Below are 26,216 nucleotides of genomic sequence, written 5' to 3' on the forward strand. Positions count from 1 at the left end.
AACATTCAAAAAACCAAAATCATGGCATCCTGTCCTATCACTTCATGGCAAATATGTGGGGAAAAAATGGAAACAGTGATAGGCTTTATTTTCTTGGGCTCCAAAATCACTGTGGACAGTGACTACAGCCATGAAATTAAAAGACACTTGTTCCTTGGAAGAAAAACTGTGACAAACCTAGACAGTCTATTAAAAAGCAGAGACATTACTTTGCCTACAAAGGTCCATACAGTCAAAGCTATGGTTTTTTTCAGTAGTCATGTATGGATGTGTGAGTTGGACCATAAAGAAGGCTCAGCACCGAAGAACTGATGCTTTTGAACTTATGGTGTTGGAGAAGACTCTTGAGAGTCCCTTGGACTGCAGGGAGATCAAACCAGTCAATCCTAAAGGAAATCAACCCTGAATATTCATTGGAAGGACTGATGCTGAAGCTAAGGCTCCAATAAACTTTGGCCACCTGATCTGAAGTGCAGACTTGTTAGAAAAGACCTTGATCCTGGGAAAGACAGAAGGCAAGAGGAGAACGGGATGACAGAGGATGAGATGGTTGGATGGCATCACCACTCCATGGACATGAGTTTGAGCAAACTCTGGGAGATGGTGAAGGACAGGGAAGCCTGATGTGCTGCAGTCCATAGGGTCACAAAGAGGTGGACATGATTGAGCGACTGAACAACAATAGATTGATTGGCCTGTCCCAGCTCACATGCTTATCTATGTTTGTGTAGGAAGGAGGTTCTCATGCCTGAAGTGTATAGACTTAAATAGTGAGAAAGGTATTTTTCCCTGAGAATGCTCAGCCCTCATATTCTACTCCTGCTACAATGTTATTTTACAGAAAAGAAAAGTAAATCACACCTGGTATGGCATCAAGTATGGTACTTGTCCACTAAAGAATGCTCTAGGTCACAGACACATATACTTTCTACTGCACGTGCATCAGTTATCCTGTGAAAGAATTATATAAGATGCAACATTAAACCATGGTGAAATTATGTGAGTATGTAAAGATATATTAAAATTCACAAAAAGGTCATAAGATATACAAAGATCAGAATGATATCTGTTCTTAAAGAGGTTATACCTAATAGGAGGAGTCCAGATCAACTATGTTGTGGCTTTGGTTATTATTAATATGCTAATCAATACTGTTAAAAATGCCAAGCAAAAGTCTTAGCCATTGTCTGATTTTATCAGATTATGTGAATTTATCAGACTAATTTTAGGACTGCACAAAATTTCCAAGGAAAATTTTTTAAATATTTATTTTCTCTAGTTAGATGGAGAAATAGCTCTTTCTAAAATTTAGTTATATAAACATCTTTTGTTTTTACTTTTTAAGACTTCTTAAGCATAAGTTGGAATATGAATACATATATCTAAACCCTCCTTTTCATATAAACATTTATTTAATATGATTAAATTTATAATACAGAGTTAAACATTCCAATTCCAAATACTTTTGTAACTATGAAAAAATATTTTAAATTTTTCAGTAATTAAATTTTTTGTCATCAAATACTTAACTAACACTTATTATAAATGAGGCTAAACAGACTTGGCTAAATGAAAATCTTAATATTTACAGAGACAAATTTTCAAAGTATTTACCATTTTTTCCCACTGAGTTAATGCAGTTTAAAAGTTTAACATAAATTATTGCATGAAATATTCTTTGGAACATTTTAACAAATGAAGAAAAACAATAATTCATTAAATTCCCTTCATTTTCTTAGTTATAAAATGTGGTCCCGACATTTGTTTAAGCCACAGTAACCACACAAAACCTATTTGTATCTTTCAGTTGCTAACACTTAATAAGCACTCTGTTGAAGCATTTTCTAGGTCTATAAACGGAAATCTTTCCAGAAGCAGATGGTTAAACATCCATCAAAATCAGAAGGCAAAATTTATTAGATTCTGCAAAGGTAATTGATCTAGCAATGCAACACATAATGATTTCCTTCTGACATCTTAAAGTCTAGCAACACTTTGGTAAATCTATGGTAATAGATTTGTATAAATTCTAGTTTTATTTAATTTTCTTTTTTAGGCTTATTTCAATGTCATACTTCACTTTCGGACACAATATTATACAGATATTCTTTAGTATTTTTTAAGCTGAACATTTATGGATGACTTCAGTTTTAGGACTTGGTTTTACCAATGGAAGGTTATTTAACAATTCATCATATTTAGTTTCAAAGTAGCAAAGACAGGATTTCAAAAGCACAATTCAGATGCTCCTTTTACCTCAGAGTTTATAAATTGACATTTATAGCACTGGCTATTAGAGTTTTTCTGAAAATAAAATAAGAAGTAGAACTTGTAAAATGCCCCAAGTCATATAGGAAAATAAATCTTTCTAATTATGTTTTATTTACAGTTTTGCTCTTTTCCACCCTGCAGATTAAGAAGTCTTATATTTCTTAAATGTATCATTTCTGCTAGGAAAGAAAAATGATTAAAGGCTGGATCATATATAAAGCTCTCCTTTTGGCAGTCAATTATTGAAATAATTAAGAATATATTCAGAAAGTTTATACCTTGAGAATTTGCAACTATAATAAACAGCATCTGAACATGCTATCCTTACACAAAGGGAACTATAAGTGTAGAGAGAATGTATGAGGAGTTATTTTTCCAAACACTCATTTATATTGATTATCTAATTGTTTAGCTGTTTCTCTCTATATGTAAGTGCCATTTTTTATATGGGTTTACTATAGTTAAAAAACAGAGTGAAGAAAGATGTCTTCCCATTGGGCAAAACTTTTCCAGGGTATAAAATTATGACTCCTAAAAAATCTAACAAACTGTCTTATATTTTCTTAAAAAAAAAAAAGAAAAAAAAACTTTTAAAATGCATCATTTATCAGTTTCTCTAAACTCTTTTATTCTGGCTAGGGTTTTTTGGATAGCTAGTAAATTCGAGTTTTTTGTAATCAACTAAAGTTTCCAGACACATAATCACTTTAAAATAGAACTTTAGTAAGAATCAAGACAAAACACATTACTTTTTAAGATTTGTAAGCACAAGTACTGGAGTGACAAATAGATAAATATTCATGAATTCACCCACACTCATCTTTCACCTTCCCTCCTGTTGCTATGGCATAGACTTCCCTCTTTTTCTCTGTAGAAAATATTCTCTTCCTATGTCCTGGGGCCTACTTACACCCAGTTTTCAGGTACCATCTTTTCCCTGAAACTGTTTATCTCTGTCTATATATTCACTAGTGACAAACAAATGCATTTCTCACTCAGTTTAAGGCAACTATACCTACTTGTCTGCTGATCATCTTCACATTTATGTTCTGCAGAGAACTCAAAATCAAATCTTGACACATCAACAGAACACATGTTGGATACTTCAGCATTGTCCACATAGTAATAATTATAAAATCAACAACTAACATTTACTTTAGTAATGTGCTTCATGTTCCAGGCTCTGTGCTATACACTTAACATTCCTTATCTCATTTATTTCTCACATCAACTTCTGAGCTAAATATCTTCATTTTATAAACAAAGAAATTAGAACCTGGAGAATTTAAGTAACATTTCTAGTGCCAGCCAGCTTGAAGTGGCAGACTTGAGGTTTGAAGATAGGTTTTTCCATCACCAAAATGTGTGCTCATAGCCATATCTATGCTTCCTCCCTCTTTGCCTCATAGGGCTTTAAATGTTGATACTAATTTTAAAAGACACAGTCATTGAAGCAATCTAAATATATATTGACAGAGGAATGGATAAAGAAGATATATGCTACCTATCTACAACGAAACACTACTCAGCAGTAAAAAAAAAAAAAAAAAAGAATGAAATAACACCACTGCAGAGGTTGTCATACCAAGCTAAATCAGAGAAAAGACAAATATCATATAATATCACGTGTATGTTATATGTGGAATTTTAAAAAATGGTACAAATGAACTTAGTTAGAAAGCAGAAATATAGTCACAGATGTAAGAAATAAACCTAGGGTTACCAAAGGAGGAAGGGGAGGGAGGGATAAACTGGGAGATTGGATTTGACATATACACACTACCATACATAAAATAGATAACTAATAAGGACCTACTTATAGCACAGGGAGCTCTCCTCAATACTCTGTAATGGTCTATATGGGAAAACAATCTAAAAAAAGCGTGGATATATGTATATATAGAATTTATACACTTTGCTGTACACCTGAAACTAACACAATACTGTAAATCAACTCTACTATAAAACAGAAAAATAAATTTAAAACAAAAAGAATATCAGCAGAGAACTAACCAATTATTTTAAAGGTTATGTGCTTTTCAAATGGAAGTGAAGGCAGGTAATGTTGATTGCTTCTTCAGAAGAAGATAACATTGAACAAATTATATTTTTACATCAAAAAAATCTATATCGGAGTCTAGCATGATGTTTTGCACTGGATATTTGTTAAATAAATGTTATCCTAAAAAATGTAATAAATAAATAAATAAATAAAACACACTCATATCCACCAGATGCCAAATATCAGGATTTTGAAGAATAAATGAACAAACAGTTAACTGTTTTATCTTTCAGTTTTTGAACTCTGATAGCAGCAGGTACTACATTTCAGTAAAATGGAGAAATCATTTTTTTTTGACTATCCAAATAAATTGCCTCCACTGTTCCAAGTCACTAAATGCCTATTTGATTCTACTCCATGTAATCTGTAGATTACAATTCTAACAATGAGTAAGAACACTGAGTACTGGCACTTGATATGTCAATATAGCGATATTACTAACTTACTTTTTCAAATATCCATCCTTCTTATAATCTTGTCATACACTAAACAAAAAATGAATTTTAAATTATTGCTCACAATAAACTTCTGCATTAGATATTTTAAAGCAATTTTATGTGGACAATTTGAAAATGTTTTAGTAAAATCATTTTTCATCCCTAACAGTCCATGTGTAGCACATGTTGTAAGAAAAGTATAATATTTACCAAAACAACAGTTAATGTTTATTGAGGGTACCAAGCATGTGTTAAATGCCTTATATGTAACTTTATAACATAGTAAAAGAGTTAACATATGTAAAGCACTAAAGACAGTACCTATCATGTAGAAAGTACCATAGAGATGTATATAATATTATCATTTTCCTTATTATTATTATATGTAGGAATATATTAATCCTAATAGCTAGTTAGTATTTACCACTGTTGCATTATAAAGATAAGCTAATTTCACCCAGGCCACATGACATGGGTGAAACATTGTGGAGAACCAAGCAATGTGATTCAAGGAACCCCTCTTTCAAAAATGACAGTAAGCTACTATTTAAGTTGGTTTTTCCTTCTAAATGAAATGAGTATTAAACATATGAGAACTGTTTAAACTCACCAATGTGAATATTTTTAAAAAGGTTCTATATTCCAGTTGGCATATGGCAATGATTAAAGATAATGGATGTCCCATTGAGTAGAGGTCAGTTCAGAGAAAGTCTCATTCTTAACAGTGGAAGCATGAGAAGAGCTCATCTTTCTCTAGGGTAATTTGCAAGAGATATAAAAAGATCCAACATGGACCTAGCCTTTGATTTGGTTGTTACTGTTGTCAATAAGTCATGTCCAACTCTTTGTGACCCCCATGCACTGTAGACCACCAGGCTCCTCTGTCCATGGTATTTCCAGGCAAGAATATTAGAGTGGGCAGCCATTTCTATCTCCAGGGGATCTTCCCAATCCAGGGATTGAACCTGGGTCTCCTGCATTGCAGGCAGATTTTTTTTTTTTTTTTAAACCACTGAGTCACCAGGGTAGCCTTTGATTTGGTAGTTCCATGTCTAGAAATCTGTCCTAAAGATATGATCCAGGAGATGCAAAGAGAGAATTTATGCATAGCAAAAACTTAAAAATGAGTTAAATATCCATTAATGGGGCAGTAGGTTAAGTAAATTCCTATACTGCCACATGACATTGTATAAAAAATCATACTGTAACAGTTACTGACATGAGAAATGTTCATAAACTATTGCTAATAAAAATGTATGTTACAAAATAATATAAAATGTGACCTTTTCTGCAAATAACAAAAAATTAAACATCTGTATATAAACACACAAATCCTACAGAAACTTTTACATGGACCCCAAAAGAAATGCATCAAAATATTAAATTAATTATCAGTGTAGTGGAATAACAGGCTATTTTGGTTTATTCAATGTAAGTTGTGAGTTGTTTGCTTTTCTTCAGACTGAATGCATATTACTTCTACTATTAAAACAATAGGGCTTTCCTGGTGAATCAGATGGTAAAGAATCTGCCAGGAGTGCAAGAGACCTGGGTTCAGTCCTTGCGCGGGGGCTATTCCCTAGAGAATGAAATGGCAACACACTCCAGTATTCTTGCCTGGGAAATCCCATGGACAAAGGATCCCAGTGGGCTACGTTCCATGGAGTCACAAAGAAGTGGACAAGACTGAGCAAGTAACCTTTCTACTACTAAAACAGTAGATGTTATTTTAAATAATTTAATGAAGGAAATAAAACACTGAGTGAGATTTTTCCTGCTATATGAAAGTGGGTCTGTGCAGAAGAAGCTGATGCCATCTCTAAGGAAAGAGACAGATGACACAGACACATAAATATAAGCGCTCAGCATTGGTTTATAGCACCAGGAAAAGTCAGACTGTATTTGACTCAAAGTTGTGGCGTTAAGACCCACCCTGACAGCCTGGAGCTGCCTCCCTTAAGTAATACAGTCTACTTTCACCGGAGCTTGCAACACATCCCTGTCCTTTCTCTACAAATGCAACATATAGAGTGGAAGATTGACAGCTCGTTAAAAGCTAATTAGGAAGGGGAGAAAAGAAGCAAGCCTAGTACAAGCAAAGGGGTATATTTTCCTCCCTCAATTATGCTGAAGACCAAACCTCTTTTAAAAGCAAGCGGGAAATAGTACATTTTTACATACTGAATGTATCATGTTAATACATTTCAAGAGTCAAAATCCTGGATGCAGAAAAATAATATATGTGTAAAATAAACAACTTTTCATTGGCATTGAAAATATGTGCATATTTCTTCCAGGGGAAAATGGCATTCTAGCTCATTAAATTATGTCAAGAATCATAGCTAAAAGTCAACACAGACTGTCACCAAGCATCACAAAAATAATGTGGCATGGGTTGGCAGCTGAATACTACAGACTGTGCAAATAATGACAAGGAAAGCCTGATTCCCAAACCACTTAGTACAGATTCCAGCCAGCTCTGCACACTCCAGAGGCACTAACATTATGCACAGGGAAATTAGGTTTACACCCACATCAAAAACTGTATTTGTTAGGATAGAGGTGTAGGAGGAAATGCTGATAGCTGCACAGATGCAACCAACGTCACCAGGGAGAGATTTCTGGTTCCTGGTCCCACCACCCTCTCTGAAGGAAGCCAAGATGTGATGAAAAATACCATCTATTTCAGAATTTCTCAAAAAAACTCCTGAAATCAAGCAGATGAGGCATATATTGGAATCCTGCTATCAGATCACCTTATTGACTTTCAAATCAGGTCAAATGAAGCCCAGATTGGATGAAAGCAATCCAATCAAATTTCCATCTAAGGCTAGGTAAAGGGGGCTTAAGGATCTAAATTATTCACAAGTGGCCTCTGTCTCATTTTATCAAACATCAAAGTTTGTCAAATATAAAGTCACCCATAGAATTCTTAGACAGACCAAACGTAAAGCTTTGGTTGAAATTATTTTCTTTATTATATATTTACTTATATAATAAATCAATGTGAATCTGGCTTGGTCACTTCCTTCAAGGAGCTATCTGCTAATAATCTAGGAGGGGAAGCAAAAGTACAAAACAGACAATTAAAATACATTGCATCCAATCATCAGACTAGAAAACACAGGGAAGGAAGCAAAGGAGTAGTCAAATATTCTGAGGATGACAGAGAAGGCGAAAGATGGCCTTACAAGTGAGTCTCACAATTTTCCAGCTTTATCAAAACTGATAATAGGAGAGATCAATGAGGTCACATCTCTCTTTCCTCCTAGCTAGACTTGCTAGTTAAACTCCACACTTGGTAATGAATACCGTTGGTTTCTGAGAGGGATCTAATAACATTCCATCCCAATCACTTTCTCCAGGACCAGAAGCTGCTCCTCCCAGTTTCTTCCTACAGACTAGCATAGAGTGTCACAGAATGCTGGGGAACATTTCCACTGACTTGTGTGTAAACAAAGCTTTAGACAGAAATGCTGTTTTTGTCCTTTTTTAATCCAGTATTTTTTTCTTTATGATCATTCATGATTCATTTTAATTGAGCTCAATTTGGAAATTAACATAAAATAGAATTTAAAAATATAGTTTCTTGCAAGAAATGATTGTTCTTAAGAAGGGAGTACAATGCTTTCTTCCTGCCATGTTTATAGTTCTCCTTCCACAGGGACCAAAATTTTGGTAATATTAACTGGACATTTAAAATGAGGTTTTATTATAAGAAATGATAAAATGTTTCAGTTTCTTATTTTACATTTTGCTTTGTCTAATATTGGCTGGCACATTTGTCTGTCAAATAGTTGCTCATTATCTGTGTTTCTTGTCACTTCTCTTGGAAAATATAAGCAAACATATTTATTACTAATGATGTTAGGAAGAGATTGATTTTCCTCTGTTTTACTACTCAGTGAATAATTCTTTAGCAGCTGCAAAACATTAAATGTTAAGTAGAAATACAACGTTGCTTCCTGAAGTGGTTCTGGAATAACAAAATGTCACAGCTTCACACTTGGGAAGTTTTGTTGGGCTCCCTAAATGCTGTTCTTACTTTTATAGGCAATAATAGTAGGAGATGTGAAAATCAGATGGTGGGGAAGGAAATTTGTTTGTAAAGTACAACAAAATCAAAGACCCTTCAAATTTAAGAAGTTTAATTCCTCCAAAAGCTTCAATTACTGGCTCATTTTCAATTCTTAGAGTTCTCTGACAAAGCAGATAACACAAAATATTACCCAACTCAAGGAGGAGCAGAGACTCCAAGTACCTAAGGAAGCTGAAATGTAACTGATTGTGAATGACCTTTCACTGAAGTTAACTTCAAGCCTTCCATGCTTTCCTGATCTGGCTTGTATCATGGTAAGAGTGATGGGTGCCTCACTGAAATATGAAGAACTGATTCTGAAATGCAAACAAAGGATAGATGGCTCAGCAAGGATCTTGCTGGGTTACAGTGAGTAAAGAGAATGAAGAGATGAAAGTAATTAATATGGAGGCATTTACAAAGAAAAAAATGTTTTAGAAAATGTTATGCCCTTTTTTACTTTCAGGGCTATTAATATGCTACACTGTCAGTCCACAAAGAGAATTAAGAGTAAATAAACTGTACTTTAAATTAAATTAATATATGAAAATTTAGTTCTAACACTAATTCCCAGATCTGTACCTTTAATCCTTATCATGACTACCACTATTTTAATAAAGTATCAGTCATGCAAGGAAATATTTGAAGCTGTAATAAACCATGAAAGAAAGGGAAACAAATACAAGTCTATTACAAGTCAAATACAAGTCCATGGGCACAAAAGTTTCACATCCCTTTTGACTGCATTTTGCTCTTAATAGATGGAAACTTTTTCCCCCTCCAAATTGAAAAAAATATATATTCCTGTAACTATAACATTGAACTGAACATGTGACATGTTCAGTAATTGCTGGTGCTATTATGAGACTGAGATAGGCTGGAAATAAAGTAAAATCTGAACCACATCATAATCATCTGAACCTGAGATGTCTTACCTTCCTCCTATAATGGCTGTTAGGCTCGTCTTCAGTGAATGACAGAGGACAGTGTTCCATTTTTTATTGTGTTTCAAACCAATACCACCAACTCTTTCCAGGGTTACTTTTGAGTTAATTAAACAGATGTAAGCTTGACTGTGGTGTTGGAGAAGACTCTTTTTTTTAAAATTATTATTATTATTTTAATTTTTATTTTTACTTTATTTTACTTTACAATACTGTATTGGTTTTGCCATACTTGACTTGAATTCACCACGGGTGTACATGCGTTCCCGAACATGAACCCCCCTCCCACCTCCCTCCCCATAATATCTCTCTGGGTCATCACCATGCACCAGCCCCAAGCATGCTGTATCCTGTGTCAGGGGAGTTCCTTGGACTGCAAGGAGATCCAACCAGTCCATCCAAAAGGAGATCAGTCCTGGGTGTTCATTGGACTGATGCTGAAGCTGAAACTCCAATACTTGGCCACCTCATGCGAAGGTGACTCATTGGAAAAGACCCTGATGAGGAGAAGGGGATGACAGAGGATGAGATGGCTGGATGGCATCACCAACTCGACGGACATGAGTTTGGGTGAACTCCGGGAGTTGGTGATAGGGAGGCCTAGTGTGCTGCGATTCATGGGGTCACAAAGAGTCAGACATGACTGAGTGACTGAACTGAAACTTGACTGACCATATAGTTCTTAGCTCTAAAACAGAATACAGTCATTACAGGCTGGCAAAAATACAGACAGTGATTCATATATATTTATATATATATGTCTATGTATAATATGTTTTATATAAATACATATATATAATGTGTATTTATATAAATATAAATGTAAATATACATATATATTTTCCTCAATATTCTTGACCATGGTATTTCCCTGGAAAAATATACTCCAAACCTAAGAACACACTTATTAGTGGGTAAAGAAGGATGATCAAAGTTCTACAAATGTGGAGGACTGGGCAGCTTTTTCTATCAGTGTTGGCATCTGATTAACAACAAAGAGCCAGCGTCCCATATCATCAATGGACATTATTCATAAGTAGAATACTTTCACGGTGAAAAATGATAATGTATGTGTATTCATGGTATAGTGTCAAGTGGAAGCAGATCATTGTGTCTCCTGCTGCTGCTACCATGTCTAATGAATGCCAAAATGGCTAAGATGGAAGAGAAAAAAATCTAAATAATTAATCAAATGCACAGTTGATTTCTGAATAATCCAAAGACGATGGCAGAAGTACAGTTAATTCTAACGTCTTCTTGTTTTCCCTTGAAAGAAACTGAAGAAAAACTGTTGAAGAGTCAACAACAATAAGCCAATATAAATTTTTTAAAAATCTTTTCTCTCTATCCTTTCATCTGTCTAAACAAGCCCTCAAAAGCCTTTGGCTTTTGTTGATTGGAACATCCAGCATAATAATACATTCTGATGTGTTTAATGTAGTTCATGAAGTGAAAAGGCATCTCTAGTCAACCTTTTAAGTCAACTGTTTGTTTTAAGCTTCAAACCATGGGGGGCAGGGGGTCCAATAGGATGATCCAAACTGTCACTCTGAAACATTTAGTGATGCCTGATTCTAATTAAGCATATCACTGACGCCTGACTTCAGTGAGACAAAGGGTGCCATCAATTTGATAAGACTTCACTAAGCAGGGCTTAAAATTAATTCATAATTTCTTTTATGTTTGTCATGTGTTGTGAAAATGAACTGCCATTCAATTTTTCATAAGCTGCGCACAAGCAGAAGATTTAATTTCAGGCAATGTTCTGGAAGGCCTGGGTAGTTTAGGAAGCAAATTATGATTCCATACTGTGATCTTCATATAATTGAAGCAGCAAGCAAAACTATCTGGTATGTGGATATTGACATTCACTATCAAAGTCTATACACATTTATAGGCTAGACAACTTCCACTATTTTCTCCCTGTAATTAACCCCTGAAAGCGCCTCAAAAGCCCTTTTATTAAGCTGTACCAAGTAATGTTTAAAACTTTTAAATAAAATATTCTATAATTATGGAAAATGGGGTAAGAATTGTGAAGTTTCAGAAGCAGTGAAAATAAATGGTGGTAAATGATGATCATTAAAGCATCTATAGTCAGTATTCATATAATACAGTATAAGTCAATATTTATTATTATAAATGTATAATAATAAGCAGCTGGCTGGTTTCAAGAGTACCTGGTTGACAATGCACACAGAAATTCAATAGTCTTAACCTGTTTATGAGAATTATGTCACTATCAAATAGCATCTGGGGAGAAAGTATAAGGATACTTTATGAAATCAGGAGGGATATGGTTATGGGAAGATCTCAAGGAATTTTAGATGAGATATTGTCTCCCTATGTGCAAGTGTTCTCAGAAGGGTCAGTCTCCTTCATTATACTGTTAGGAGATAGAGCAAAAGATTCATTTTGAAATTTAATTTGTTCATATTGGCTTTTCAGAATGGAGCAGATTAAATCTGTAGTTTCCTATAGATGTTTCAGGACAAAGCTCAGGAAAGAAACTCAGGCTGATTGAGTTAATAGGTTCCATTATTTCCTCCAACGGGAATGAGGTCTAATCTATACTGTAGACCAGAATCTACAAGATAGAAGAAATTTTTAAAGGTGAGTTTTAATTTAACCATGACTTTATTTACTATTCACAGATCAGAGCTTGAAGCATAAATTGCAATATATTTTACTTGATTATATACAATGTGTTTGTTGTTTAAGACCAAATAATCATTTTCGACTTGAAGAGGCACTGAACCATTTTCTAAGAACACTGAGATAAATATCATCCAGCTTCTCAAAAGATAAAAGCAGACGAGTGGATGATTCAGCAAAAGCCAAAACCAAAACCAAAAATAACCCAATAATACTCTAAAGGTGACAAATGGCATGTTTCACAATTATTTGGGCAAAAACGTAAAGCAAGAATTTAATCATCTATTGATAAATTTTAAGTGATTTTTTTTTTTCATTTGTAATATCATTATAGTGAGACAAGAAAAGTGGATATGGTAGCCAAATGTTTTAAAAAACAATGTTTCTGTCAGCTGGAAACCCTTATGTCTGTTTTGACAATCCCATCACACTTATACAGACTGTCACAAAGGGGAAATCTTTCAGTTTCCTCTCAGCAAGATCATTATGAGCCTTTTTTATTGATTGCTTCCTGCAGTATGTATAATCCTCTTTGTGGCTCTGTGCTATCCAGGGAAACTGTTGTGTGTAAACAACCACAGGTGATTAGCGATCAATGAGTGATTTTAACCTACAAGATAAATGTAATAGGACAAGGACCTTCATGTTAAGAGCTGTTTAGTTTTCATTCCCTACGGATTTAACTTGATTCTTTTCAGCAGAAGGGAGAAGAACATGGAAAATCAATGTTGCTGGTTGAGTTCAACACAGTTGAGCTCTTCTGCCCATAAGAACAGTTAGATAAACATTTCCAGTTGAAATTTTAAGCTACCTCAAGAACTGTAATTTTTCTAGTATTTGCACATTTGGCATTTTGTGGTATGCTTTTACAAAATATTCTGCTAATGACTCATTTCTATAAGCCCATTTTGCATAACCCACACAATGCTTCTCTACAGAAATGTGAAGTAAGGCACACAGCAGATCTAAGTTCAAAGTTATTTAATTGTCAAGACTAAATGACTGTGGTTATATGAAGAACCAATGAAACTATCACAGTTTTATTGTTTATGTGGACATATCATGGAATTTAAAACTCTTGGAGATAAAAGGAACCTTATCAATTACCTATTACAAAGTTTTCAATATGACTGACTATTAGAATTACCTGGTCAGCTTTTTAAATATAAACATTACTGAGTTTTTTTTTTTGTCCGGGTACACTCAAGCAGAACCTATGGAGGCCTGGATATTTGAATTTTTAAAAGGTCCTCAGATGGGAATATATTAAAAAGAAAAAGACATGTATAAATGGTCTCATTAATAAATCTATTTCAGCAAAAAGATTAACAGTGTTTACTGTATACATATTTTTCCATATGCTACATAAATATATGCATATACTGCAAATTTCTGGAGGCATACAAAACTAATTACATTAATATCTTCTTAAAATAAGATATACAGTCTAGATAGGGGAAGAGATTTAGGTTCATTATCTTATAACATTTTGGTTTTGTTTTGTGTTCAACTTTCATTGCTTAAAAAAAAAATTTCAACTTTTAAAATAGGTTCATCCAACCTTTGTGTTGATCAGCTAAATTCAGGAAATACTGATTTACTCATTTCACCCCCAAACATCATCCCTGAATCAGCTGAGAGGTAGAAAGTTGTGTGGGGTACAGATCACCATCCCTAAACTTTGCCTTTACGATCAAGGATACACGTGTGCTAAATTGTTTCAGTCATGTCCAGCTCTTTGCAACCCTAAGGACCGTAGCCCACCAGCCTCCTCTGTCCATGGGAGGAGAGCATGGCAAGCCTCCATCAAGGATATCTGTCATCAATTACTGATGCTGACTGCTCCTGAGGTGACGTCTTTTCTCAGTACCTCTCTCTGTAGGATTTGATTGAATGGGATGCAGAGTACAGAGAAAGAGGTAAGAGCCTCCCTCAATCTGGAAAGTGTTCTGGCCCTCCTATCAAGCTATAGCACTGCAAAAACCAAGCTAGTGATTAAATACTCATTTGTTCTCAGTTGTCATATCCTAGAACAATATACAGTTTCTAATTTGTGCCTTGTTGATATTTTATATATCTCAAAGAATTCCAACGTTCCAGTGGTTTAACAGGACAAACAAGTTTCATTTGTAAATACCTGAACACCTCTCACTGATAGGTGAATTATTTCATAAACTTATGAGACTGAGTTTATCATTATGAAAGAAACAAAAAGGCACCTGAGCAGGTAATATAATCACAAAAGGCACTAATTGAACTAACATTATCTGTTAGTTATGTACTCATAATTAACAGCTCATGCCCTTACTTTGAACCAATGTATCTTAAATCTGGTCATTTTTCTAACAGTCTTGATGGTCTTCTTGCCCATTAAATGGTCTGAGAGCTGCAGCATGGAAATAGAGAAGATGGTAAAGGAATAAAATTATTAACTCCACAATTTGAGAGTTTGTGGTACAAGTTAATTCAGAATACTTGCCTTATATTTCTATGCATGTCTCTGTGTTCACCTGAGTTTTATTTTACACAGTTTTACATACTACTCTAGGGGGGAAAAAATCTTATTTCTGTAGCATTTCTAAACAATGAAAAGAAATGTACTAATTCAATAAAGATAGAGTACAATTAGAATCACTTCAAAGTCCTTCAATTTGTTAATATACAAACCGCCTAACATGACAGTGAATGCTGACGCAAAAGCACCAATGTTAGGGTAAAAACTAAGGCAATAAAGTCTTGCTTTCCATGTTATAATGCTAAACAATGGTGGTACAGCAAAACAAGGCATATATCTTGTAAACCTCAAAGAATGATAGAATCCATACACTGATTCATGAAAGGTTACACAAGTTGCTTCATTTTAAAGGTATTTTCCTTCAATCTTATGGCACCCTTTCAGCTGAGAATTTTAATTTAAAATATGTGAAAATGCAACAGTCAAACTTCAATAATAGTGTCCACAGGTTGCCAACCTGCCATTGTAATTCCCAAACAGATTCACCATGGTGTCACACTACTTAGATGTCATTACCATTATAATACTAGAATAAATGAGAGAAGTACTTTTATAGCACTTATTAACCTGAAATGTATAAACCCATAGTGTGGGAACCTGAAATAATGCAAATTAAACACACTGTAATAAACATGAAATGCACGGTACTTATAAGGAGGTGTAGGAGGTAGACACCTATATGGCCATGCTTAGGATGAAACATGGTGCCCTTAAGGAGAAAGCAGATGCAGAAACTGGATTTATAAACTACAAAACCACAATAAGTATTTGAAAGATTAAAAAATGCAACACTCAGGCTATTTTGATACAGCTGTTACATAGAATTCGAGATCTGATTTTTGCCTTCAGAAAACAGACAGCCCAGCTAGCATTTGAGTAGACACAGAAAAAGATTAAAATACACTGACAATCTATTATAAATCAGAATAAATAGTACCCTGAAAACTTTATTTGTTTATAAAACTTACTACATTTACAATTCACAACAAACTTATGAGGTTGATATAATGACCCCCATTTTTTTTAATGACCCCCATTCACTGTATTAAGACTGATTGAATGCCCTACCCAGGAATTTGGGTCAATTCAAACTCTTTCAGTTATAACATAATCTGAAGAACAACTTTTTTTTTTTTTTTTAAATGAGATATCCAGGACCATCCTTTCAACACAGGCCTCTGTTCATAAAATATTCTCTCAAGAAAATATTTCTTGTAATTAAGTTTTTAATCATTGTGATGGTTGACATGACCAATTTTACTGACACAATGAATATGCTAGGCCTTGAGAGAGACCTGATAAAAATATATTAAAGAAGGCTCACCTTTTGGGGAAAAAAGGAAACAGATGTCTCCCACATTAAAAATAATTTAGGAAGACTTAAAAATTATTGCTTTAGATCAGTACTTGGCACATTTTTTAATTGCAGTGGTCCAGATAGTAAATGCTTCAGTTTTGAGGCCATAGGGTCTCTGTTTCCACTAATCAATGCTGCCACTGTAGCATGATAACAGTCATAAGCATTAATTAGATGAATCAACAGGTCTGTGTTCCACAGAAGTTTATTTATGAACACTGAAATTTGAATTTCATAGTTTTTACATGTCTTGAAGGATCTTTCATTTGATTTTGTTCAACCAATAAAAATGTAAAAAGCTTTCTTAGCTCAAGGGCTGTACAAAAATAAACAGCATGCTGGATTTGACCTATGGGCTGCAGTTTGCCGAGACTTACTTAGATGACAATGCTGTAGAAATTCTTGTGCCAGTTGCAAGTGAAAATAATAAATGCTTGGAAAAAAATAAAAATAACATAAAAGAGGAAACTACTCCCTTTAAAGGGTTAATATTAATGTTCAGTTTAGTCGCTCAGTCATGTCCAACTCTTTGCGACCCCATGAATCGCAGCACACCAGGCCTCCCTGTCCATCACTAACTCCCAGAGTTCACTCAGATTCACGTCCATCGAGTCAGTGATGCCATCCAGCCATCTCATCCTCTGTTGTCCCCTTCTCCTCCTGCCCCCAATCCCTCCCAGCACCAGAGTCTTTTCCAATGAGTCAACTCTTCGCATGAGGTGGCCAAAGTACTGGAGTTTCAGCTTTAGCATCATTCCTTCCAAAAGAAATCCCAGGGCTGATCTCCTTCAGAATGGACTGGTTGGATCTCCTTGCAGTCCAAGGGACTCTCAAGAGTCTTCTCCAACACCACAGTTCAAAAGCATCAATTCTTTGGCGCTCAGCCTTCTTCACAGTCCAACTCTCACATCCATACATGACCACAGGAAAAACCATAGCCTTGACTAGACGGACCTTAGTCGGCAAAGTAATGTCTCTGCTTTTGAATATGCTATTTAGGTTGCTCATAACTTTTCTTCCAAGGAGTAAGCATCCTTTAATTTCATGGCTGCAGTCACCATCTGCAGTGATTTTGGAGCCCAAAAATAAAGTCTGACACTGTTTCCAACGTATCCCATCTATTTCTCATGAAGTGATGGGACCAGATGCCATGATCTTCGTTTTCTGAATGTTGAGCTTTCAGCCAACTTTTTCACTCTCCACTTTCACTTTCATCAAGAGGCTTTTAGTTCCTCTTCACTTTCTGCTATAAGGGTGGTGTCATCTGCATATCTGAGGTTATTGATATTTCTTCCGGCAATCTTGATTCCAGCTTGTGCTTCTTCCAGCCCAGCGTTTCTCATGATGTACTCTGCATTTAAGTTGAATAAGCAGGGTGACGATATACAGCCTTGATGTACTCCTTTTCCTATTTGGAACCAGTCTGTTGTTTCATGTCCAGTTCTAACTGTTTCTTCCTGACCTGCATATAGGTTTCTCAAGAGGCAGGTCAGGTGGTCTAGTATTCCCATCTCTCTCAGAATTTTCCACAGTTTATTGTGATCCACACAGTCAAAGGCTTTGCCATAGTCAATAAAGGAGAAATATTAATGCAGTGATCCAATAATCTTCAGGAAGTGAGTGATAATGTTGAACAACTTAATCTATGTCTATGACAAGTTTTGGCAACTAGTTCAATATTTTCCATGAGGTGTTACCCTTGAAAATATGTTTAAGAATTTTTAACAAGCTCAGAATAGCAGTGCTGAAGTCTTTACACCATCCATGGGGATTGATATATGTCTTTGGAGACTAAAAATCATATTACTTGCCACCTTCCCTCATGGTATAATTCAATATTTCATTAGAGTTTATAAATCCTAATAATTTTTTCACCCTAGTTACTAAAAGAATGCTTTTAACACTTTAACAGTTGGTTAAAAACATTCAAAAATACGTATACAAAAATTTAATAAAATCTCAGACAAACCGGTTAGAGTATTAAAATTCTAGTTTCTGATTTTACTGGATTTTTTCCTGAATCACTTTTATAGAAAGTTTGTGTGTGTGTGTGTGTGTGTGTGTGTGTGTGTGTGTATGCTCATGCCCTATGTAGATTATATATTCTCATAACAGATGGAACCAGCCACTTTGAACTTCAAGAGTCTGGAAATCGGTTGACTTTGTAGAGGAGCAGCTTTACTGGATTTCTCATTTATCCTGGGGTCCAGTGAAACCAGCAGCTATTGACCTTCAGGGCAGATAGGAAATTCCATATTTTCATGTCACATAAAATAAGTTTTAGGTTAGATTTTTATTATTGATTTTTGTCCCAAGATTTTAACTAAGAATTGTATCTCTCATTCACTAAGTTGCAGCTAAACTTCATCTCTGATATATATATATATATATATATTTTAGCTGTATGTTAGGCAAGTCTCTTAACTTCTTACAAGCCTCAGATGGTTTAACTGTAAATGATCTGATATGAGCAAGATCAAGAAAGGCTTCCCAATCTAAAGAACTAGTTTGGATTTCAGCAAAATAATGATGGCCTGAACTAAGGCAGTCAAATTAAAAAGGAAAAGATTCTAAATTTCTCAGAAAGAAGGAACTTAGCATAGAATTTAAGAGCAACGGCTAGTCTGAAAAGCTAGCTTTATTTGTGAATAATGTTGAGGTCTAGGAAAGAACACATAACTACTAAACTTCACTTTCTTCATTTATTTAATGGAGATGTTAGGGAAAACACACTGATTGAAACTGCTCACCCTAGTCAGGCACGATAGAAACCATCTGCATGAGTTGTTTTATGATAGGAGGTCCTGCTAAGGAACATAGAACCAATAAGCCTCCACCACTGGAAGAGTTCAGGAAAGGTCAAAAGGAGACACCACATGTCTGACCACTTCCCAGAATCCTCTCTCACATCCACCTTGGCTAAACAAGGCATGCACCACCAGGAAGGACTCTGAGTCAGAATGATTGGCTAAAGACAACCCGGAAACTAATTCCAACATCATAAAACCCGAGACTGCAAGCCATATGACAGAGCTATTCTCCTGGGTTCCCTTACCCTCCTGCTCTCCACTCGGGTGCCCTTTTCCAATAAAATCTCTTGCTTTGTCAGCACATGTGTCTCCTTGGACAATTCATTTCCAAGTGTTAGACAAGAGCCCAGTTTTGGGCCCTGGAAGGGGTCTCCCTTCCTGCAACAGAGATAACAATATTTACCTCACAAAGTTGCTGTGAGCACTTCATGAACTGAAAAGTAAATACCTACAACAAGGACTGGCCATACGTCTTCACTAAATCCTGGCTCTTTTATTGGAGAATATGCCACAGGCATGCATAACCTCTTATATCTCCGAAGAAAAACATCTGAGATTTTAAAATTCAACCTCATCAGATATTTAAATAAGGACATGTTGGTGACAAAACTATGGACTCAACCTGCTCTGTGATTTGATCTTTACCTAAATAAAGGTTCATTTTCTGATTGAGACTGAATCATCAAGAGGTTTTCTGAGAAAACAATTTGAGAATGCAAACCTTGTTTTTAATCAAAAACAAGGAAATTGTAATTAATTTACAGAATGTGCTTTTTCAGGATATATAAGATAAGGGGAAAATCTTATTTGCTAGGAATAAAGATAAGGTATACAATGTGATCTCCATTGCAGAAAAGGACCAGAAAGCCAAGCAGCCCTGTGAGAAGTGGATAGTTACAATAATTCTTACCCTTCATTTAAAAACTATCTCTATTTGAGTTTCATCACAATATCTGCTTATAATTCAAAAGCAAATCTTTACTATTCACTTTTTCTTGCAACCTCTTCATAAAACGACAAAGTAGAATGAATAGCTCTGATAATTTTTCATCTGCACAGAACGTAAACTATCCCCCAATTTTTGTGATCCTGGTAAACTGTTAGATGCACTTAAAACTGTTCATTCATAGCTGTTTTACTTGTGCATATGTTTTTTTATCTAATGATATTTTACTCTTAGAAAACAATCCAGTCTTTTGCACCTCCCTCCTCAATACTGGGGGCTTCCCTGGTGGCTCAGATTGTAAAGAATCTGCCTGCAATGTGGGAGACCTTGGGTCAGGAAGATCCTGTGGAGGAGGGCACGGCAACCCACTCTAGTATTCTTGCCTGGAGAATTTCACAGACAGAGCAATCTGGCTGACTTACAGTCCATGGGGTTACAAAAAATCGAACACGGCTGAGCAACTAACACATTCACTTTCCTCAATACTGATATAACATTGTGTATCTTCAGGTGTTAACATTTCTCCTTCAGTGAGGGGAGAATTTGCTTATCATATTGTTATTTGGTAAATCATCCTTAGTCAATTACAATACACATTTAAAGAAAGAACTATGATCTGAAAAATATCTTAAGAAAAAGAAATCTATCAGGGAATTCTCTAGAGATCCAGTGGATAGGACTCAGTGCTTGCACTGTGGGGACCTGGTTCAATCCCTGTTCAGGGAACTAAGATCACATGAGCTGCATAATGCTGTTCCCCTACCCCCAAAAATAGAATCTATGAAAACCATCTGAGATTTTGAGATTAGGCGAAATAGGTGAGATTAGCATTTCTGGAATGCACAAAGAGTCTGCTTGATGTTATTCAGACACAGAAACAATCCGGTCATTGCCTAATGGGATTTGCATCTACATTAAGGGAAAGTAAATATAATATCACAAGAAAGAGCCACTGATTTATCTGATGGTCGTTATCATCTCATCACACATTTCTGAAAGAGGAAATGGAAAAGGCCAGAAGGAAAAATAGCTAATTACATCAGATCTGACCCCTCTTAAAGTGCTTGGGGTCTTCCCAAGCATCAGTGGGTCTGAGTTACCTGTAATTTTGTGGCAAACTAAATAAACTGTCTCCAACACCTGCCGTGTTTTTCAGCCCCCAAGAGAGCCACTTTTCCACCACTAACACATGGCCTTAACTGAAAGATGGCTTTTGTGAAGCATTCTTAATGGAGGCTCATTTTTACCTACTTGCAAGTCAGGTGATGGGAAGCACGTCCTTTCTCTGTACCACAATGTGTTCAAACCACTATCGTTCCATGTTCTTTTCTCCTGCCATTCACTGAACTTCTAGTTCCTCCCCTGTGGTACCATCAGTCACTACAGACTTTGGCATCTGATTCATGGGTCTCTCCCTAATACAATTCTAAAACAGCCTTGGATGACTCCAGTGTTTCTCTGAATATTTAACTTGTTTGCCATCTCATCTCTTTGATGATTGATTCCTTCTTTCCCCATCTAATTGTTCCATAACTCCCAAGATACCCGTTTTTGCTCATCACCAGTATCTCTCCTGGAGAAGGCAATGGCAACCCACTCCAGTACTCTTGCCTGGAAAATCCCATGGACGGAGGAGCCTGGTAGGCTGCAGTCCATGGGGTCGCGAAGAGTCGGGAACGACGGAGTACTTCACTTTCACTTTTCACTTTCAGGCATTGGAGAAGGAAATGGCAACCCACTCCAGTAGTCTTGCCTGGAGAATCCCAGGGACAGAGGAGCCTAGTGGGCTGTCGTCTATGGGGTCGCACAGAGTCGGACACAACTGAAGTGACTTAGCAGCAGCAGCAGCAGCAGTATCTCTCCTACTTGTTTCTAAGATTCCCAAGATTCCTGAGGCTTCCTGTTGTCTGTCCTTCTCAAGATATGGTTGTTTAGGACATCTGTGATTCTTTGAGCATCCTTCTAATAACTGGCACCACTATCCATCATACCAACCACTTTTATGCTGATGTTAATCTCTCTTGATTTCAGGTGGCTTATACCAAAAGAACATTAGCAGATACTCCCACATTTACACATGAGCTGAGCTGTAACACAGTAGCTGCCTGAGGCAATCAGTGTCTGAGATGAGTCACAGCTACCTGGCTCGTCCTGCGTGCACATGAGTTATTCCCTGATCTTCAGTCAGTCATGTACCAGCTGGTCTTTAAAAGTGCTAACTCATTCATTCTCTTTAGCCCATAAAACATGTGATGAAACCATCACTCTAATCAAGATTAACAAATAAAAACTAGTTTAGTAATTCCAACAATTTAGTCCTCTCCACACCCTGCCACCACAAACGTAAAGAAGCTGTTCACACATACAAACTTCAGTAACCATGGGTGATGTTACTATCTTAACAGTTCCCCTGAACAATAACATAGGAGTCAATTTCTATTTTTCTCCCAGATTTAACTTTAGAAATAGCCTATCAATATTTTTTAAAAATTATATGAATCTTTCTCTTTTTCTCACTGATTTCCTACCTGAGGATGGATTCATTTTCTGAGTGAAACAGTTCATTGCTCTTTAGCATACTGGAATTAATCATATTATATATAAAGTATTTATATATAAAATATCTATATATATAAATCATATTATATATAAAATCAGCATATTTTTTCTATAATTTTGTAGCTTAGTAATAAATAACAACATAAATAACAGAGAAAAAGGAGTTATAGCCTAATTTGTTCCTTATGAATCAACCTTTAAAAAAACAAAACTAAGAACTAACCTATTGCCACAATAACATAAATCAACTTGAAGCAGTACCATTTCTTGTTTAAAAACTGTAGGAACAGGAAAACTCATACTGGTCACTGGTTGAAAAATAAGCAAGTAACTTACCTTTTATTGACCTTAAGTACTCATATGCTCACTCAGACACAAACACACTAAAAACAAACAAAACAAAACGAAAACTGCCCTCGGTTAACAGAAACCCAATTCTTCCATTTGCTCAGGTAACCCTGCCTGGTTTTCCTCTCACACCTCTCATCCAAACTATGAACAGATTGTATTGGCAGAACTTCATACACACTGAGCAACTTCACTTTTCACTTCACTTTCAGACACCTAGAATCTTAACACTTCTCACCCCTCTTAGTGCTACTATTCTTCCCTAATCTACTATCTTGTTTCACTTGGATTATTACAATGCTCTCTTGACTGGCCACCTAACTCATCCATGCAAAAGTCAAAATAATCTGGTTAACACATAGGTCAAATCTTGTTACAAGTCCTGTCAAAACTTTCCTTTTTTCCTATTTATGCACAAATAAAAGGTCAAATCTTCAATGACCTTAAAGTCCCTATGCTATCTGGCTTTCTAACTCTGACACTATTTCTATCCATTTTTTCTCACAGTCCCTTTTTCCTAGTCCCTCAAGAGTTATTGATGTTCCTTGAATACCAGGGACATACTTCTGCCTCAGGATCTCTGCACTTTCTGCTTCCTTTACCTGAAATGGTCTTTCTTAGATATCCACAGAACTTGCTTCCTCATGCACTTCAAAGTCTGGCTTTAAATATTTGCATATTGAAGGCTTCCATGACCAGTCTCTTTTGAAATTACTGTACCCAGCTCTCTACACTCCTGCTACCCTCCATACTTCTTATTCCACCTTCATTATTTATTTTCCTCCAAAGTGCTTCTCATCTATAACAAACTCAATTTGTTATATAGTTACGTTAGATTTTTTTGACATTCCCTAGATAAAAATAGGCTCCACGCAGGTGGGATATTTTGTTTGTTTTGTTTATTGATTTACCCTGAGCCCCTAGAATGTTGCTTGCAATTTAACAGGGTCTCACTTAATATTTATTAATTAAGTATCTGAATTCACTTATTAATTCATCTATTGCAAGTAAAGATAATACAGGCAATGAACATAAAAAAGTCAATAAAAGTAAGCCATCACTGAGGTTGGAACTAGGCTCCACAAGTATACTAAAATAAATACCAGGAAATTATAACAATAAATAGTTTCATGCTGCTTCATCATTTATAAAACACTTTCACATCTCCTTAACAAAACCATGAGAGTGAGGAAGTAGTGCTATGCATTTTACAGGTAGCAAACAGCTAAGACTTCCCTGGTGGCTCAGACGGTAAAGTGTCTGCCTACAATGTGGGAGACCCGGGTTCAATCCTTGGGTCTGGAAGATCTCCTGGAGAAGGAAATGGCAACCTACTCCAGTATTCTTGCCTGGAAAACCCCATGGACTGCAATAAACCTGGTAGGCTACAGTCCATGGGATAGCAAAGAGCTGGACAAGACTGAGCGACTTCACTTTCACTTATCTTTCTGCAGATCTTCGTGACTTACTAGAGGCCACAGAGATTTTAAGAAGCGGGCCACCTTGAGTGTTTGAACAATGCTATATCCATCCAGAAGACTATGCTTCATTACTTCTTCCAAGAGAATTCCCCAGACTTTCAAACCACCTACCAAATGCAGATTATGTTGGATACGATGTTTACAAACCTTGCTCCCTTTTATTAGGAAAACTGGGCATCAGAAGCACCAAGATAAATATGACAGTTAGATTAACTCTCCATCTTCTTGGTTCATAGTTTGAAGTACAAAACGCATGCTCTAAACTCTATCCTAAAAAACAAAACAAAACAAACCAAAAAACCTCTATCCCATTTTCTTAGATTGTCTCGTTCTATCCAGTTTCCTTCACTGAGGTGGAATAGCCTTTCACCTACTTGTGTTGCATTACCTTCAGTAGTTACATTTCATTTTCAATGAAACCCTATTTAATGAATATTTATGAGTATGTCCCTGCAGTGTTCATTCAATGTGTAGACTTCCCTTCACAGCAGGCTGCAGTTTTACATTTTGCTTTTTATTGCTAAAATGTTAGCCATACAAATTGATGTTGCTTAGGAAATATGAAAATAACAGTTCCTCTTCTAACTGCAACATTTCTACCAGAGTCACTAGGTACAACACTGATGATGATAAAAAATAATAAACAACAATAATTAGAATAATTGGCCCCAACCCTGGGGTAATATGCAATTTACATTTTTGATAGATGACATTAAAGAGTAAGTCTCCCAGTAGGTGCAAAGTTTCCTAGCTAACACATTCATCATTTCTAAAAGCATCAAGTGCAGATGCTGGCATAGATATTCTCTTCTTACCTGAAAGAGCACCAACTAGTTCATTCGCTATCAGGTGTCATCAGGAGGAATTATAAGGGCTTCCCTGGTGGCTCAGAGGTTAAAGCATCTGCCTCTAATACGGGAGACCTGGGTTCGATCCCTGGGTCGGGAAGATCCCCTCCTTAAAGAGCATCAGCTAGTTCATTCACTATCAGGTGTCATCAGGAGGAATTATAGGGAGGAATTAATTTGAAAGAGCTCATTGGATAGACATATACTTTAGAAAGGAATTCCCAGGAGGTTCAGTGGTAAAGAATCTGCCTGCCAGTATAGGATGGGCTTCCCTGATGGCTCAGACTGCAATGGAAGACTGGAAGCGTCTGCCTGCAATGCTGGAGACCCGGGTTCGATTCCTGGGTCGAGAAGATCCCGTGAAGAAGGAAATGGCAATCCACTCCAGCACTCTTGCCTGGAAAATCCCATGGACGGAGGAGCCTGATAGGCTACAGTCCATGGGGTTGCAAAGAATCGGACATGACTCAGCGACTTCACTCACTCACTCAATACAGGAGATGCAGGAGATGTGGGTTCGATCCCTGGGTCAGGAAGATCCTCTGGAAGAGGGCATGGCAATTCACTCCAGTATTCTTGCCTGGGAAATTCCATGGACAGAGGAGCCTGGTGGGCTACAGTCCATGGGGTGACAAAGAACTGGACATGACTGAGTGACAGCACACATGCGCACACACTTTCATAAAGAGCTTTGATCCTCCCAGAAAAGATACGGGAAATTAAGTTGCTCTGTTTTTCTTCTCTTTTTGTAAGTGACAGTGATTATCTATAAAATATTCCATTATAACTACAGAATCAAAAATCACATAATTCCCATCCACTCAGTGAAAAGGTAACTTCAATTAAAACTCTCAGTGGGTGGTCTGACATCTGATACTGTGTGGGCAAATCCGACAACCTGCCAT

At 36.2% G+C, this 26,216-nt stretch overlaps 1 protein-coding gene across 5 annotated transcripts in view; it reads right to left on the reverse strand.

Moving 5' to 3' along the window:
- Positions 1 to 26,216, reverse strand: part of NLGN1 (neuroligin 1) — a 784,978-nt gene that overhangs the window by 374,116 nt on the left and 384,646 nt on the right. The window lies entirely within an intron of this gene.

The sequence above is a fragment of the Ovis aries genome, chromosome 1 (assembly GCF_016772045.2).
Source record: "Ovis aries strain OAR_USU_Benz2616 breed Rambouillet chromosome 1, ARS-UI_Ramb_v3.0, whole genome shotgun sequence".
Lineage (NCBI taxonomy): Eukaryota > Metazoa > Chordata > Mammalia > Artiodactyla > Bovidae > Ovis > Ovis aries.